Genomic DNA, 15,342 nt, shown 5'->3' with positions numbered 1-15,342 from the left:
TAATGCGTCCAAATAAGGTAAGTTGATACAATTCTTTATTTTTTCATACAAGCTTTTCATGTTTTTTTTCTTTTTTAAATAACTTTTTTAAGACTTATATATTATTTATAAATCTCTTATATCTCTTTATCTTTATAACTTATTTTAAATAAACACAAACATTCTTTTGTTCACTAAAGAATAGTTAAAATTTTATATATAACAATTAAAAAATTAAAAAAATATTAAAAAGTAATTCTATTATAATTTTTAGTATTATTTTTTAGTTGTTATTTATTTTATTGTGTAGATTAAAAATAATTTATGTAAAGTAAAATTTAATAAGTAGCAACGTGATTTTAAGTTTTTCATATTTGAAATAGGAGTTTATTTGTAGTTTTATATTTTTAAATTATTTTTTATACAACAAATTCATTAATCATTACAATATATGTGCATAAAAAGTTAAAATTTGAAATACATTTTTTATGTAACAAACTCATTAATTATTACAATCATTAATTATTACAATACGTGTGCACAAAAGTTAAAATTCAAAACACAACTAATAAATATGCATGAGTTTCTTTTATTTTTATTAAATTAATTTATTTTAAAATATAAAATATATAATTTAAATATAAAAATATATATATATAATAAAAAATTTATTATATTAAATATAATTACATTGAGAAAGATTATGAAATACTTCCTTACTAGTAAATATGCCCATGCGTTGCAAGGGTTTGTTTTATTTTTATTAAATTAATTTATTTTAAAATATAAAATATATAATTTAAATATAAAAATATAATAAAAAATTTATTATATTAAATATAATTACATTGAAGAAGATTATGAAATATTTCCTTATATAACAACATTTTTTGTATATTCTATATATTTAAAATCCTCTTCAATAATAAGGATTTGTATTCCTTTTGCTGACATTACTCTAGACAATGCAACATATAATTGACCATGACTAAATACAAATTTTGGCAAATATAATCTAACATAATTTAACGATTGTCCTTGACTTTTGTTTATTTTCATTGCATAACATACCTTTATTGAAAATTGTTTTCTTCTTAAAAGAAAAGGTCATTTGAAGTCACTTGCTGTTAAAACTATCCGCGGAATAAGTATTTTAGCACCAATATTGCTTCCAGTAATTATTTTTGCTTCAATTATCCATTCTCCTAAATGTATGATAAGGAGTCTTGTTCCATTGCACATTCCTAATGTGGGATTGATGTTCCTAAGTAGCATAATTGGCATTCCTTCTTTGAGTTGCAAGCAATAGAGAGGAAATCCATTAAAATTTAAAATATTCAAGAATTCTACGGATACATAAGCTCTTACTCAGTTATTTTATCAGTTGCTTTGTAATTTCGTCAGAGCTTCTGTAATACTTTATTGATCCTTCAACCATATTTATGATATAATTATTAATATCATCAACAATATCATTTAAAGGAGTAAGTATGGTCCTCTCTTGAAGGTATTTTTTATCCCATATTTGTTGTTGGAAATTTGGATATGTGCTTCAAAAATTTGCTTGAGTGAATCCTCCATTGGCTTATATTGGCTTGAAATTTTTATCCACATGGGAATGTCTTCTCCTTCTTTACTAATTGTTGATATGTTTCCATCTCCAACTTGTATGACCCATTTATTAAATGCATATGCCAAGAAATTTTCCTGATTTGAAAAGGAGTTGTTGAAAATTCTCATACTTTTGGACAACATATAAATTTTGCAATGATCCCACAAATATGACTTATTAATGCATGCTTGAACTATGTCTTGTCGTTGTCCTTTTGGTATTACAGGTAATATTTGTCTAAGATCTCTTCCAAGAAGTACTATTTTTCCTCCAAATGGCTTAGCCGTACTGTTAAGATATTTATAACCCACAATATATTTGAGGGACCTATCAAGAGCCTCAAAAGCCAATCTATTTATCATTATTTATAACTCACAATATCTTTGAGGGACCTATCAAGAGCCTCGAAAGCCAATCTATTTATCATTGGTGCTTCATCCCAAACAATGAAATTTGTTTGAATTATTAACTGAACAAGCTACTCACAATATCTTTGAGGGACCTATCAAGAGCCTCGAAAGTCAATCTATTTATCATTGGTGCTTCATCCCAAACAATGAAATCTGTTTGAATTATTAACTGAACAAGCTGAGTATTTTGTTTGATTGAACATGTGCTCTCTTCAAAAAGATCTAATGGTATTTGAAATCTATTATGAGCTGTTCTACCACCCAGGAGCAATAATGATGCAATACCTATAAAATTTTAAAGTAAGAATAAATGAGACATAAATAAAATCATGTATATAATAGTTTATGAAAGTATTCGTTAAAATGTAAGAAATATTAATTTTTAATAGATATTTTTATAATTTTTATGACAAACAAAAAATAATTTTGATGATGCTAATACTAAATTTTAGAATTTTTATGTGTGTAATATTAATAAAATAATATTTTTTGTCTTATTTTATTTAATAAAAGAGTATTTTATAAGTTTTATAGATAATGTATTTTTTTATTGTAAGTATTAATGAAAAATTTAATTTATATTAATATAATAAAACAAAAAATTAGATTTGAAATTTTTATATTTGTACATTTTAAAATTTGAAAAATAAAAATAAAATACTACATGTATAAGTACAAAAGTTAATAATAAAAATATATAATTAATCTGAGAAATATAATAAAAAGTATTAAATATGTGAAATATATAATTAATAAAAATATAAAATCAAGTATAAGGAAGTGGTTAAGTACCCGAAGATGCAATAGCAAGTACTATTCTTTTCTCACTCCTTAGTTTAGAAATGATAGTCTTGTAAAGAAAAGTTTTCCGTGGTCATACACAAAATAAAGTCCACCTACATTAGCAGGGACCGCATTAGTAACTTCATTGTATATTTGTCTTTGTTGGTCATTTAGTAATTGGTAGCATCTCTGGTATTCCAATTTCAACTCTTCAATATTATAATCAAGTTACTCTTTAATCAGTCTATTGTCCATCACTTCTACTGCTGATTTATTGGGTAAAGACATTCCATTAAAGTCGGAGAGGATCTTTCCATTTCTCATCAATATCTTGTCAATTTTAATCAAACAATAAGTTTGGATTTGTTGTTCTGTGAGTTCCAAACCAAAGTGATGAAATAACCTTCTTTTTTTATAAAGAATATCATCAGATAGTGTTTGCCAATTGTTATCCCATAGTTTCTTAACATTTGTAACCTTACCAAAAAGAAGAATTGTAACAAATAATTCTCTTAACTGAAAAGGTAAGGCTCAATGACTTGCTTCATTTAATGCATCATTCCACTCTTTATCATCATTTAGAAGGCCAAGAGCATAGCATGCTTCTTTGAAAGTTTTATGTATCACTCCACCAACTGTTTTGATTTCTTCGTAACTTTTTGGTCTTTGAACAATATTTAAGAAAATTTTTAAGTAATATCTTTCACCAGATGTTGGATGAGCATAATTAATTCTTCCAATTGTTCTTCTAGTCTGTCTTTGTTTCCATTTTTTGTTTCTATCATTCCAAACAAATTTTGTAGGAAAGTCATAATATGTTAGCATGCATGCTTCAGAATTTATAAAATTCATTTTCATCTATACTGTAAACATGGTTTGTTCTAGTCCTTCTTTTCTGATAACTGTTGACAAATGTTCTTAATCTTATAGAGTAACTGAATTTTCTCCTGGTAAATGGAAGATCAATCTCATAACAGTTGGACTTCTATAATGTATGTTAAAGTTAAAAATTCTCCAACTTACTTCACATTGCATACATAATTGAAATATAAACAATAATTATAATAGTTATAAATTCATAAAAGTCTGAGTATATAAAAAAGAAAAAAATGTGTTCAATGTTGTTTAAAAATAAAAAAAAAATATAACACTTAATATCAAAGTCAATATGAAATTTAATTAATAAAATTGACTAAAAGTTTATATGTATAACAATTACTATTATTTATTTAGTAATACTTATTTATAAAAATTATATATAATTTTGTACACTTAATAAATGTACAATAAGTAATAAATATATAGTTTAATAATATTATTTAATTATAATTATAGAATATTATTTTTATATATATATAAAATATTAATAATTATTTATTAAATTATCATTCGTAATAGTTTGTTATTACCATTATTAAGATTATATAAGCATAAATTCTAATAAACTTTCTTTAAATATAATTCAAAGATAATAAATATGAATCAAATTATAATTTCAATTGTTACATTATGTAAAATATTATAAATAATTTTAATAAATTGTAATCTAATGCAATTTATAGCAAATTTTTTATGTAATATATTCTATAGTGAATTTAAATATTTTAAATCTTAATAATTATAAATTCATTATAAATACCTAAAATAATATATAAATTTATAGTATTAAAAAAATTAGCATAAAAAAAGAATATATAATGATTTTAACTAAACGGTTAATTAAATTAATTTATTTATAAAATTACATACCTGTAGTCTAAATAAGTTTTGATCTCATCAACTTGTGTTATCTGCATTGAATTGTTTGTATTTTGGACAAAAATATTTTCTTCAATTACCATGGTTGCTCTATTTGGACCTTTGTGGAGATATTTGAAGAGATATTTTATAGTCTTGGACTTATTGCAATATTCAATATTTAGATGTGCCTGAAATATGAGTAATAAATCTAAATTATATGGAACAACAAACTTGTTCTCTAAGTTGATATCTTCTTTTTTGACATGTCTGCTATCATCCTATCTTCTATAGGTAAGAAAATCATCCATATCTATGGTCGTTTCATCAGTAAATTTTTTAGGATAATTTCTGTTGCAAAGGCCATCAACCATGCAAGGTACATTTTTGTTGTTAGTTCCACATGGTCTATGTATCATGAATTGTGAAACAACATTAAATCCAACTAGATCATCCACTTGAGATGGTAATTCTGTTGATATTATTTTATCTATGTCTTGTGGTGTTGGATACTTATTATTTTGGTGAAGCTATATTAGGATATGAGCATGTGGTAGACCTCTTTTTTGGAACTCAATGGTGTATATAGGGATGGAAACAGGTCAGGCCGCCTGATAGGAACCCGTGGCCTGGCCTGAACTTTTTAATAAACAAATCAGGCTCAGGCATTTTTTAAAGCCTGTTTAAGTAAACAAATTAGGCCTGAGCTGTTTATAAAGCCTGTTAAGCTTGACAGGCCGGCCTGTATAAATAAATAAATATATATATATATATATATATATATTATATAATTTAAAAATAGAGTTATCAAAATATATTTAAATAATAAAGTTATTTAATAATATATTTTTATATTCTTAATTCTGTTATTATTAAATTAATATATTATGTTATAATTTTATTTATTTATAATTATAATAAACAAAAATTATATTATATTAAAAATTAAAAATTAAAAATATTTATACATGATTACACTTTTTAAATAATAAATTTATTTAATAATAAATTATTATATTTAAACAATTTAAAAAATAGTTAAGTCTTTGAACAGGAATAAGACGTAATCAAAACTAAACGAAATAAAATTTAAAAATAAAATAATAAAATTATATTAACATATTTTTTATACTCTTAATTTTATTATTATTAATTTAATTTTTAATTATTATATTAATATATTATGTTATAATTCTTTTTATTTATAACAAATAGAGATTGTTTAAATCTGAATTATATTTTATTTAAAAGTAAAAATTTATAAAAAAAATGATAATAAAATAAAAAAATATATATTATAATATATATATATATATAATCAGACCATGTAGCAAATAATATAATTATAAATAAATTATATAATAATATATATTGTATAACTTGCACATATTTTAATTAAATTATTAGTCAATTTATCAATTTATATGTAATTTATAAGTATGTGTTTTAATTTATTATATCAGTAATAATTTCTATATTACATTAATATTATAGTGTAGTTAATTTTACATTTATTTGTTAATTTAAAATAACAAATTAATGTGACAAATAAAATTAAATATTTTGTAATTATTTTTTAATTTAATAGTTATTATTGTTTTCATTTTATATATATATATATATAGTACATTAAGTTTAGATTTTTATATTAAGTTTTATCACATATTTTTTAATTAAGATAAAAATTTAAAAATATAAGTTATTTTAATTTAAATATAAATTTTAATAATTCTTCCTATGCTCATATATTATTTTTCTGCATCTATAAATTTTATAATATAAGTATTTATCATCTACAATTTTTATAATGACGATATTTATTTACTTTTTAAAATATAATAATTTTTTTAGCTGATTCAATAAATTTTATAAGTGTTATTTTTTGTAATTATTTTTTTAATTTAATAGTTATTATTATTGTCATTATATATATATATATATATATATATATATATATTGCAGTAAGTTTAAATTTATTTTTTTAAAACATATAATTTTCTTTTAATTGATTCAACAAATTGTGTGAATGTTATTTTTTTTTATCAATTTTATGTATTTACTATAACTTTATTTGTTGAATATAAGATGTCTTTAAATAAACAAATATGTTTATAAAATAAAACTAAAATATTTACTATTTATATAATTTTAAAAAATAAATAAAAAAATATAAATATAAATTTTATTAATATAAAATATTTATAATTAATACTTAAATAATATTTTAAAAATTATTTATAAATTATATAAATATTATTATAATTATTTAATAATTATTAAGAACATAGATAGAAATTAGAAAAATGTATAAACTAATTTAATAATAAAATATTTATATTTTTATTAATATTAATTTTTTTTTAACAGGCTTTGTTAACGGGCTTTAGACCAAGCCAAGCCTAAAATAAAGCCTTTAACAGGTAACAGGCCAGACTCAGGCCTAATAATTATGTTACAAGTCAGGCCTGTTTAGAGTAAAGCCTGGCCTGACCTGCCCTGTTTCCATCCCTAGGTGTATATAGTCAAAAGAAGGAAAAAATATAATAAGTAATTAGTAAGAATAAGATTAAATTTAAAAATTTAAAAATTAGTATAATACTTTTCTTTACCCGATATAACTTGACCAAAGTACTGTCCATCCACTACGTGTTTCATTAGTTGATCAAGTTTCATCTTGAAAACTCTTATTTTAACATCTGACCTATCATTAGCTGGTTGTCCTGAAATTTGATAAAGCATATACTGAATTTCGGGCCACTTTGGATTGGCAGTAAAAGTGATAAAAATATCAGGATTCCCAAATGTTCTACATATGGCCATTGCATCTTGATAGTTTTGGACCATATATTGTGGACCACCTATGAATGAAGAAGGTAATACAATTCTTTTTCCAGTAGCAGCAGCTATTGTATTCCCACGAACAACTGCATCACAAACATTTTTATACAACTCTGTGCGTAAAATTGTTTGATTTTGCCTAATCCATCGAAGTCGATCTTCTTCTATGGTTGTATATGCATCAACAATATATTGTTGGAATAACCGACCGGCAGAAATAAGAGTCTTTGCTTCAAAGTTTCTTTGTTGTATTCGATATGCATAGTATTCTCTCATTGTCAAATTATTTTTTTTTTCTATTTTTTCCATCATTAAAAGAATATTGAATGTCTAAGTGAAATCCATCCTCACCATATGGAAATAATAATAGATATTGCATTGACATGAAAGAAGGATGCAACTCTGATATTCTTTGTAACCCATTTGTTTGATGCTCTATTATTATATCTTTCCTTCCATATTAGATTGGCCAAAATCTTCAACAATAAGTGTAGCAATTTCAGCTGAGGTCGGCTTGTTATACTGTTGAGATTCTCTTGATCTTATACCAAGCAGCTTGATTCATACATTTTTATCATATTTATCTCTTGTCATTCTAAACACCTTGGCAATAGGATTATGCATATCCAACATATCCTTCAAACTTTGAACAATAGTGTTGTCAAGATTTTCTCTATTATTGAAGGAATGTAATCTATTTTGGACTTCATTTTCTGTATTATGTACATAAAGTTATGAGAATTTTGGTTGTTGACCTTCTTCTGGTATGAGTGCTCCAATCCTGTGATAATTTTGACCACTAATTCTAAAAACATACAGCCCTGGTCTTAAATTTATTGTATTGTCAATTTTTGCTCCCATTGGTGTAAAAGCAAAAATAAAATTATATGCTCGAATATTTTGTCTAAATTTCACTAAGCGATGACCACCTTCATAATTAAGAAGATTTTTTAAAGTATCTAGTGATTTTTGAAGGATTGATAATTGAACTTTCCCTTGTTGCAACAAAGAGAAAACTTAGGTTTTTTTAGTTGTCGCAGTTTATTTGCTCTTTCTACATACCACATAGAACTACTGCAATATTCATAGGTATAACTTGAATATCTTAAATTCATATATTTTAAATTATCACCTACAATTTTAAAAAAACTATTAATAAATAAGTAAGCATATTTTTAATTTATGATTTCTATAATATAATATTAATTATAAGAGCAGTTATGATAAACTTTATATATATATAATCAATATATATTAATAAATAAGTAAGCAAATATCACTACAGTTTATAATATTAATACTAATACATGCATGAATAAATTTTTTTAATTATTCTCTAATTAAAATAAAGAATAAAATAATTTTAAAATATGAAATAATTTTAAATAATTATTTGTCAATGTAATAATAATAGAATTAATAAAATTATGATAATATTTATTAAGATAATAATAGAACTAATAATATGTTGTATCTTAAAAAAGGCCAATAAATAAATAAGTAAATTTTTAATATATATATATATATATATTATCATACATATTATTATTTATTTTAAAATATAATATAATAAATAAATTTCATATGGTAATAATTGTAATAAATTTTAAAAGATAAATAAATAATTACCAACTTACTTAGAAATTTTTTAAAATTCTTTAAATTAATTAAAAAACTTTAATGATGACATTAACAAATATTTTATTTTATAAATAAATAAATTATTACTATCATAATTTTATTAAAAATGATAATAATAAAAATTTCAGTATAAATACATAAAAAAAATTATACAGTAATGTATGCAAATTAAAATATATTATTTGTTGTATTGTTATATAAACAAATTTATTTACAAACAATATCATACTATTGGAATAGTATTGTAAAATTAAAATATGTATAATTTAGTTATGCTACATTAGAATGTTCTTGTAATTTAAACATTACTTAATACATTACTTGGTCCTAAAAAAAGTCAATATTCAGTGAACCTGATTTAAATATTTTTTTAAATTAAAAAATGTATAATTTTAAGAATATAACATAATAAATAATTATATTAATAAAAAATATTTATATTGATTTCATATTTTTATGTATAATACATGTATTTTGATTTATATTTTGGGAACTAATTGTAAGTTCACAAAATGACTGAATTTTTCTTTTAGGAAGTACTGTTCTGTGTGTTTGCAATTGAATGCTCTGAGAAAAATTTTCAAAAGCGTTAGAACTTATATTCCAATCTGAATATTTTGAATAATCATATAGTTATAATATGAAATTCTAATAAATAAATATAATTTCATATGTTAATATAAAAAATACTTCTATAACATTTTAAACACTAACCTCTATCTTTCTCATATTGAAAGTCTTTCGATAGTTGTGAAGATTTAGACTTCATATTCAAGAAATTTTAAAAGTATTTAAAGGAAAATATTCGTTAATTTTTGAAACAAATGATATATATATATATATATATATATAAATTAAACATAATATTTAAACTTAATTTAGAGTTAAAACGTTATATTTTCTTTACTTATTCATTCATTACGATATAAAAGTTTTAAATATAGAAATAGAACGATTATCTAAAGATTTAAAAATTAAATCAAATTCATTTTCATTGTTATGATTTTTAATAATGTTTAATTTAGTTTAATTATTATAATTAATTAGTTTTAATTGGAGAATTTTGAATTTATCATTCTCATTATAACATTTTATAAAAAGAAACATTGCAACAAAATCATTAAGGATAAATGTTAATTTTTAATTTTAAAAAAATAAATTTATCATCATAATTATTATAATATAAAATATAAATAAAATATTGTCTATGTTAATAGGTTATATACATAATTATGATATATCAATTCTTATTAAATTATTTTTAAAATAAAATAAAATAATAGAAGAAGAGAAAAAAAAGGTTGTTAAAAAATTTTCAATTAAAATTTAGGTAAAAACTAAAATAAAAGAATGATTGTATTTAATATAAAAATTAATTTTAATATCAATTAAAATTACAAATGTTGATATAATATAAAATTTATATAAGTCACATATAAGATTTGTCTAAGAACAAAAATCAATACATAATAAAGTAATAGAGAGATATATAATAAAATAACAAAATTATTTTATAAAAAGACGTAAATATTTGATGAAATTTTACTTTTCAGATTCTATACAATATTAAAAGTATTTATATAATATTTCAATAAAAATGATTCAATCTTCTAAATCTTCCATTGTTGCCTTATGTTCACTATTTTTTGCTTCGTCTTCCTTAAGTTGAAACCTAAAAGAAAATATCAAATATAAATTACTTTATGATCTAGGAATTTGAACAATAAATTATAAATTTATAATTTATACATTAATTTTCTCATTCTTTTTAGTAAATTTGGTGTTTCCATAGTTAGAGATATATGTGAACAACTTATTGCTAAGTCATTTTCTTTTGTTATTGCATTTGTATTGTCTAAACCTTCTTCCTTCTCATTGTATCTATAAACATTATAGATAAAAGTAATGAAACTCTAATTTAATCTTCTATATTACCTTTATTATTGGCTTCACAATTTTATTTGCCGTGAAACTTTGTCTTCCACGACTTTCAAAGTAAGTATTCATTTTTATTTGAAAAATATGTAAAGTGCCAATAACCTTTAAAAGTTGTGGAGACAACTTTAACCATTTACCATTATCTTTAAAAAAAATATCACATAAAAATAGTTATATGTTTTAATATATTTTATTTATATAATCAATCATTTGATTAAATTTTTAAATAAGTTAGAACTTAACACTTTTGCTTACAATTTTAGATGTTACAATAAGATCTTTTAACTTTACTTGTGCTAATTGTTCAACAATTTCATCAAATAAAACAAATATAGTTGAATCTGTAGAATCTTTAACGTCAAGCTTAAGACGAAATCTGTAATTTATATAAATCAAGGTAATAATATATAATTCAATTTATTTTAACATGAAAATTTAAAAATTAGAATATATAGTGATAAATTAATTACCTTATCATTGGATAATCAATGTCTTTATAACATGATTCACATTTAAAATTTGTAATTGTGAAAGAAGCTTTCTTCAGGCAATGGGGGCAAGAAATATAATATCAATTATTTTTAAGCAATATATCGTTCATAGTTGCAATAAAACCAATTATGGCATTCTAAAAATTAATTAAAAAATTAGTTTAATAATTTATTAAGAAAAACAAAGTATAAGAGAAATTAAATTTACCATATCACTCTTTGATTTTGCCATTATCAAAATTTCATATATGTTTTTAAAATTTTTTAACTTAGGAAGAATGGTAGATTTTGTATTATTAACATTGTCTGCAATATACACATCTTTAAAATCCCTACAACAAAGTGATAATGAATAATTAAAAATATGGTTAAGATAAAACGTAAATAATTAGCAATAATTAACATAACATAGAGATTTTAGATAATTTTAATATCTGAATGAATTTATAAAATAAGTAACTTTTGATATGTCAATATTGACAAAGATCTTTTGTTGATCTTGATGTGGAAATAGAAATATTACCTATAATACATACACTCATATTTTTTATAATTAAATATGAAGCGCATATATATATATATAATTTATTTAAATAAAATATTTTAAAACTATAATAATGCAATTACCTTGAAATTCTTTTACAACAGTGGACGTGAATATTGTAACATTGATTTTTAAATCCTTAGATGCGTTATCTTGTATTATCTCTTCAAATAGTGCAATATAATCATTCCACAGTGTTACTTTCACTTTATTTCTCCTGCAAATGATTTAGCTAAATTTATAAGATTTTTCAATTAATAATAACTTTAGAATAATTGTTTATACCTCATATCTTGTAATTGAAGCGTTATGACATTAACTTTGCCTTGAGCAGTTATTTTTTCTTCAACAGAACTTCTGTACATGACCACTCCAATCTCATCTATTAATAAAATAAATAATTTTAATGAATTAATTGATAAATTAAATACAAATTATATAACAAATTTTAGTAAAGTTTTACAACAAAATACATGTTAGGACATTATTTTCACAACGACTGTTTAAATCTTCAAAGTTTACAAATTCAAAGATATGGGAAGGAATTATGTTATCATTATTTACTTCCTTAATAATAGTTGTGGCATAGAATTGCAACATGAAAGGATTGTTTTCAACCATAATAAATTTATCTTTTTTCTTTGTCACTGAAAAATTTGTTATGGAGTATTTTTTTCCTTCCTTTAATATACCTTTGAACCTGTAAAAAATACCTCGTCCTATGGAAGCATGTATGTAATTGTTCTATAAAAAAATTAATCAGTTAGAAAATTTAGAAATAAATTTAGTTAGTTATCATAAAACAACATACAAAATATAACGTAATTATAATTTATTAAAAATAATAATTTTTTTATAAGGAAAAACAAATCTAATATCTTTTTATCAATCAGTACCATATCAGTACTAATTAACTCTTTCTTGCGATATATGTTTATATTCGCACTTTTATTTTCCAATCATCTTTCGTTGAATTCAGATTGTTAAGAAAAGTCCATTTATCTTCATTGAAACTTGTTGTTCTCCTATAAAAGTATGAAAAACATCAAAGTAAATAATTATTTGTGATGAATATAAAAAAATAATAATAGATTTGATACAAATTAATTATTTAAAAATAAAATTCAATACATGATATCAAGGCTAAAACAATACAGCTTTATACTAACTTAAAAAAATAGATTGAAATATACTACTCATTTCATAGTTCAATAAAATAAAAAATATCAAACTCAAAAACACATGTACTTACGTTGATAAGTAATTATTGACTGCTGATATGATTGGAAAATACAAAGAAAAAAGATGACAACAGAAAGAAAATATCAAACTCAAAAACACATGTACTTACGTGGATAGATAATTCTTGACACATGATTGCAAAATACAAAAAAAAGATGACAATAGAAAGAATGGTGAGCAAGTTTTTAAAAGTTGTGTAAACAACTAAACATGACTTATATAAGTAAAGATGAAATCTTACTTAGAGATATATGAAAAGTTATAAAATAAAAAAATAATATAATAAAATTTATCTTTTCATCTGTATAATAGTTAATAATAAAATATAATCTATAATAAAATTTCTAATAAAATAATTTAAATATATAATTTTTTTGTTAGAAATTTAAGTTAACAATTTTTTTACTTCAAAGTAAATTTTAGTTTTTGAAATATATATTGAACTACATATTATATTAAACTAATTAAATAGATAATTTAAATATGTAAACTTATTTTTTCATTAGATATTTGATCTAACAATCTATAATAAAAATAATTTTTTCATAAATGTATTTTTTTTAATTTAAACTACATTTCATAAAAGTAATTTTTTCATAAATAATTTTTTATTAAAAATGTAATTTAACAATCTATAATAAAAGTAATAATCTTATAATTTTTATTATAATCTTATAAGTGTAAATTTTTTTATTAAAAATGTAATTTAACGATCTATAATAAAAGTAATAATCTTATAAGTGTAATTTTTTTAATTTAACTCATACTTTAGTGTTTGAAGTATATATTGAATTATAAATTATTTTAAACTTTTGAATCAGATAATTTTAAATCATAAATTATAAAAAATATTATAATCATTTTTAATGATAATTTAAAGTAATTTATAGTCACTCTTATTAGATATAATTCTGATAAATATTTTTTAAATATAATTCAAAGACAATAAGTATGAATAAAATATAATCATAAGTTATAAGTTTCAAACCATAATAAATTATGATGTAATTTTAATAAAAAAAATATGTAGAACTAAAAATAAAAATTTCTATCTTTTCTTACAATTATACATAAGTATAAAGTGAGGATAAATAATAAGTTATACTAAAATTACGAAGATTCATTTATTTTAATATTAATTATAAAAAAATAATTTCTGTGACATTATTCAATAATTCTTTTTTTTAAGCATTCGTTTATTTTTGAACTAATTGAGTATTTTCTATTACAATAAAAAAAATTCTAATATAATATAACTATCAATTCTAATAAATATTCTTTAAATATAATTAAAAGATAATAAGTATGAATAAAATCTAATTTAAATACATAAGTTATATGTTTAATATTTTAATGTATAAGATAATAAGTAAATGCAGTCAATAGGAGTGATTTTATAGGTTTCGTCTTTTAATGCAATAAAATATTATTTTAATTTGTAAGTTATAAGTTTCAAACCATAATAAATAATGATGTAATTTTAATAAAAAAATATGTAAAATAAAATAAAAATTTCTATATTTTTTTTACTGTTATACATAAGTATAAAGTGATGATAAATAATGAATTACACTAAAATTATGAAGATTTGTTTATTTTGATATTAATTATAAAAAAATAATTCTTGTGACATTATTCAATAATTTTTTTTAAGTATTCGTTCATTTTTGAACTAATTAAGTATTTTTTATTACAATAAAAAAAATTCTAATATAATATAACTATCAATTCTAATAAACATTTTTTAAATACAATTAAAAGATAATAAGTATGTTAAATACAATTAAAAGACAATAAGTATATTAAATTCAATTCAAAGACAATAAGTATGAATAAAATCTAATTTAAATACGCAAGTTATACGTTTCAAATTTTAATGCATAGAGTAATAAGTAAGTGGAGTCAATAAGAGTGACTTTATAAGTTTTGAATTTTAATGCAATTATTTTAATTCATAAGTTATAAGTTTCAAATTTTAATGCATGGAGTAATAATTAGGTGTGTAATCAATTTTACATACACACACATATATATATGTGTGTGTGTGCATAATCATTATAAGATGAGAAGAGAAAACAAAATATTTTTTATACAACAAACTCATTAATCATTACAATACATGTGCAC

The 15,342-nt window shown here is 20.8% G+C and overlaps 1 pseudogene; it reads right to left on the bottom strand.

The window, feature by feature from the left end:
- Nucleotides 1–852: 852 nt before the first annotated feature.
- LOC113859440 lies at nt 853–8,474 on the bottom strand (annotated as a pseudogene).
- Nucleotides 8,475–15,342: the final 6,868 nt, after the last annotated feature.

This window comes from Abrus precatorius, unplaced genomic scaffold (assembly GCF_003935025.1).
Source record: "Abrus precatorius isolate BTA unplaced genomic scaffold, Abrus_2018 Scaffold2, whole genome shotgun sequence".
NCBI lineage: Eukaryota > Viridiplantae > Streptophyta > Magnoliopsida > Fabales > Fabaceae > Abrus > Abrus precatorius.
This window is presented reverse-complemented; position numbering and strand designations above follow the sequence as displayed.